Source organism: Mustela nigripes, chromosome 4 (assembly GCF_022355385.1).
Source record: "Mustela nigripes isolate SB6536 chromosome 4, MUSNIG.SB6536, whole genome shotgun sequence".
Lineage (NCBI taxonomy): Eukaryota > Metazoa > Chordata > Mammalia > Carnivora > Mustelidae > Mustela > Mustela nigripes.
The window spans coordinates 109,243,678-109,248,918 of NC_081560.1; positions in this window are offsets into that span (position 1 = coordinate 109,243,678).

Sequence of the window (5,241 nt, forward strand, 5' to 3'; positions counted from 1 at the left end):
CGGGAGTGGCGGGGGGGGGGCGGCCGGCTCTTCTCCCGGTGGGGCTTTTCTGAGGGCCTGTGCCGAGGCGTCCCTCTGCTGGGTGATCACCTGCCTCTTTTCCCTCCATCCCTGGGGTTTACCGCCAGCTCCTTGCTCCTGGGGTCCCCGGCCTCCAGACAGCCCCCATGGGTCACGCCCCGAGGTGATGCTGGACTGGCTCCCTCCCCGTGGGGCCCACATCTGCCTCCAACCTTCACGCATCGCTGCCCTGACAAACTCTGAAATGGAAGGTGACCCCGACCCAGGGGCTTGCCCCAGGAATCACCTGCAGACTCGTCCTCTGTGGTTGCTGGAGCACATCGCCACAAAACCTGGGGACTTAACGGCAAAGAAATGGCTTCTTCCCCAGTTCTGAGGACAAAAGTCGGAAATCAGTGTTCCTGGGCTGAAGTCCGGGCGTTGGGAAGGCTGAGCTCCCTCTGGAGGCTTGCAGGGCGGGTTTTCTCTTTGCTTCTTCTAGCTTCTGGGGGCTGCTGGCATCCTTGGCTCGCGGCCCCATCGGTCCCGTCTCTGCCTCTCTGGTCACGTTGCCTTCTCTGCCGTGTCTGGCTGCATTGCCTGGCTGGGAAAGGGCCCGACCTTGTCTGCACTCAGCTGCAGGAGTCACATGGTAAACTCCCTATGTAGCTGTGTGGAACCCGCACCCCCACCATGTGCAGGGTGAGCGGCAAGCCCCTACTCGACCTTCAAGAAGCGTGGCTTCCTTCAGGATACTCTTTTCGGCAAACCCCTTCTTCAAAGTCCTGTCTCTCCACAAGCTAGTTTGATAGATTGTCTGGGTAGTGGGAAGATTCAAGGCTGTGGACCTTCCCCTTTGTCTGTGAACTCCTCTTCTTGCTTTGTGATTTCGCAATGGGAGCATCATGGCCCCCTGAGTGCCAATTTTGCACATTCGATTACGTTGGTGAGGGCCTTGTTAGCGGCTGATGGTGCTGGGGGCTGTCCCCTTCAAGGTCGTGAACTCTGTGGCCTGTGGAGCGGGGAGGGTGGGGCAGCCTGGCCTCAGATGCCTCCGTCTGCTCAGACCGTGGGGACGGTCAGCCTGGGGTCCTCTCCGCACCCCTCCCCACCGTGCTGACCGCTGCCCCTCCTCACACGGTCAGAGGACTGCGGGGGCTCTGAGAAGCTGGTGCTACAGCACGGCAGTGGGAGTCTAGTGACACATGATGCAGACCCGCTTCACTCTTTGGGTTTCCAACTTGCAGCTGGGGCTGCTGATCTAGAAATTCCCTATTCTATGGGTTAGCAGATTGTCATTTGATAAGGGCTCGATGTTTGTGTGAACTAAGCAGAGATGGACTCGCTGGTCTGGAAGGAAAATGTACTCCTCGGCTCTCAGAGTGTGGGTCCATCTTTTAGGGGGGAAAGATGGAACAGATTTGTTTGGAAGGTTCCAGAATGTTCAGGTAATAAATCCTCTTATCTCCTTCTTCCACCTTAGCAGTGAAGACAAGTGGCCTGTCTCTTGACTGCTAGACAAGGGGATGAAAAATCAGAGCTGGGCTAAATTCCTAGAGACGTGGGGAAGCTGGTTAACAGGAAACCCATTTGTTCACTGAGTTACCTGTGAAGACTGTAGTTTATAGAAGGGACTGACAAGTACCAGTAAAGCCATTGTTCAAGATGACGAAGTCCTCAAAGGCCGAGATTGCTCAGGGATCTGTCAGCCTGCCTTGATTTTTTTCTTATGATTTTAGTTTATTTTTTAATATAATCTCTATGCCCAGCATGGAGCTCAAACCCACAACTGGGAGACCAAGAGTCACATGCTCTACTGACTGGGCCAGCCAGGCACCTCTGGACTTTTTTCTTTACTGAAACATACACCACCCCTTTCTCCTCTTACTACCATGAACCCCACCCTCTATCAGTGACTTGATAGAAAATTCGAGTCTTCTGTTCTCTCCCAACTCACCTTAGTCCTGATTCTCAGAGGCCAAAATGTCATTGGCGTGGGTGGCTCAGGGGTCTGTTTTATTCAAATAATTTGGGGGGGGAAACTGGGGAAGATTTGGAGACAGGCTCACAGCCAGGTTTCCTCTGCTGTGATAAACCTGAAATCTGTTACCCGGGACCTTCGCGGGCTGGGATAGCCATAGAACACCACAGACTGGGAGGCTCATACCACATTAATTTTCTCACAACTCCGGAAGCTGGACGTCCGAGATCAAATGTCGGCAGAGCTGGCTCCTCCTGAAGCCTCTCTCCTATTGCCAGTGACCGTCTTCTCTGGGGTCTTCACATGGTCGCCGTCTGTGTGTCTGTCCTAGTCACCTATTCTCTTACGGATGCCATTCACACTGGATTAGGCCCTACCCACGTGACCTCATTTTCCCTCACTTCCCTCTGCAAAGGTTCTGTCTGCAGACGGAGTCCCGTTCTGAGGTACTGGGGGCTGGGACTTCAGTACATGAATGTGGGGCCACAATTCAACTCATGATACTCGGGAACCCCTGATCTGACTCAGCTCCTCGGGACTGGACTGGGGTGCAGGCCACAGGGAGAAGTGGGTCCGGCTCCTTTCCTCCTCACAGTCCTGTTTCCACGCATGGTGTGACGCCACCGGCTTCTTTCCTTCCCTCTCACTGGCCTGCATCAGGGACGGGACTCTCTGGGTCTGAGCCTCCTTTTCTGCTCCCTTCGGACACACCTTCTCTTTCCCAGCAAGGAGGGAATCTCTTAAGGTCCTGCCAGTGATCACAGCCAAGTGCAACATGAGCACAAGGGCTGACCTGGAGGGGAGGGAGCCACCAAAGGGCATCGGGCAGGGAGTGAGGAGGCAAGTTTGTCCATTATTTTTAGTACCAGCCTGTGACACATCACCTGCTCCCCCTTGCTCCCCCCCCCTCCCCCCGCCACATGTAGCCTCCTGGTCCCAGCAGGCGGACGGGCCTGCTTTGACTCATGTCTCTGCCATTTACTAGTTGTGTGGCCTTGGCCAGGGGACTTAATCATCCTGGGGCTTGGTGCCATCCTCTATAGATGAGGATAGTAATGTTCGTTTCACAGTGTTGTTGGGGGGTTACTTAAGATGGTGTTAGGGGCTGAACCGTGTTCCCAGATTCCTACGTTGAGGTACTAACTCCTGGTTCCTTAGAATGTGGCTGTTTTTAAGGGCAGTCTTTTAAAGAGGTGATTAAGTTAAAGCAAAGTCGTTAGTGTGGACCCTAAGCCACCATGACACCATGAATGGTGTCCTTATGAAGAAGGGACAATTAGGACACAGACAGACACACAGAGGGACGACCACGTGAGGACACGGCAGGGGAGAAGACTGCCGTCTACAACCCGAGAGGCTTCAGAACCAACCCTGACAACACCTTGATCTCGGATTTCCAGCCTCCAGAGCTGTGAGAAAACCAATTTCTCTTGCTTCGGGGCTGTGGTACTTTGGTACTTTGTCCTGGCAAACTAAGTCACCAGGTTTCAAGCTGATGACACTGGAGAAACACTGGCTGCGAGCCTGTCCCCAGATCTTCCTCAGTTCCCCCTGGGATTATCAGAATAAGAGAGATGTGCCCACTTGGAACAGATCCCCATCCGAGCTGACAACACCATGGCCAGGTGTCAGCAGTCAGGTGGTTTGGGACCCCTGGATCTCAGACTTCCAGCCCCCAGGACCGTGAGCGAGTAGATCTCTTGTCTCACACCCCCTGCCCCCAGCGTGGTACATTGTTACTGCAGCCCCAGCAAACTAATACACCGGGTATATAAGCTGTTCTCTTTCCGCCCTCATGCCCCTCACCAGCCCCAGCTAGAGCAGTCTCGGATGAGCCCCGTGCAGTCTGCAAACTTGAGACAGGATACGTGTGCTCAAGGGGACACACAGAATAAGAGAGTGCAAAAGACTGTCAGAAAAGCATCTGGCACCTAAAACAAAAAGTACCTTAAAAATCACCTAAAAATTGGCACCTTAAGAAAAGGCGAAAGTGACTCTCAGTTCATGGTTGCTTTCTCGGACTTTTCAGGGGTTCCCTGCCCAGCCTCTCTTCCCCACGATTGTGGGGAATCATCTGGAGCTTTTGCGGTCACTCAGAACCCCGGCTCAGGCTCTGTGCCCTAACTTGGGGAAACGGACAGCTTGGTGTTATTGTCTTCCAATCTAGGAACGTGGCATCCTTCTTCCTTTGCTTTAAGATCTTTCAAGAAAGGCTTATCACTTTCTCTCATAAAGACTTGTACATCTTTTGTACCTCTGAGTGTTTTGATTTTTTGTGCTTTTGGTATTTTTAAAGCCTACGTTTTGTTTTCATTGTTGGGGTACAAAAGGCAACTGATTTTTATATTGAGAGTTTGTGTCTTGTAATCTTATTATGCTCGTATTAACTCTAAGATTTATATGTAGAGGATTTAGGAAGATTCTCTGTAGAAACCATGTAGAAATATCATCGTTTCATTTCTTTGTCTTGCCTTACTGTATTGTCTACAACTTCCAGGGTTAGGTGTCTTTGTCCTGTTCCCACTTGCAGAGGGAAAGCCCTCAGCATTTCAACATCTCATGTTTGCGGGAGGTTTTTTATAGTGACTATCCTTTATCATGTTAAATTCCTTTCTATTCCTACTTTGCTGAGAACTATCCGACTTTTAAATCATGAACACATACTGAATTTTTGCAAATACTTTTTCTGTGCCTGCAAAGATAACCAGGACTTTTCCTCCTTCAGTTTGCTGATATCGTGAATGATATTACTTTGTCTTCTAAAGTTAAGTCAACCTCGTGTTTTCAATTTAAATCCATTTTGGTTATTGTACATTAGCACTTTCAATCATTGTTAGATTGGCTGGTTTTATTTTATTTTATTTTTAAAAAATATTTTATATGTTTACTTCATAGAGAGAGACACACACACAGCGAGGGAGGGAACACAAGCAGGGGGAGTGGGAGAGGGAGAAGCAGGCTTCCCACTGAGCAGGGAACCCAGGTGCGGGGCTGGATCTCAGGACCCTGGGACCATGACCTGAGTCGGAGGCAGATGCTTAATGACTGAGCCACCCAGGTGCCCCAAGTTGCTAGTTTCTTTTTTTTTTAATATTTTATTTATTTGACAGACAGAGATCACAAGTAGGCTGAGAGGCAGGCAGAGAGAGAGGAAGCAGGCTCCCGGCTGAGCAGAGAGCCTGATGTGGGGCTTGATCCCAGGACCCTGGGGATCATGACCTGAGCCAAAGCAGAGGCTTTAACCCACTGAACCACCCAGG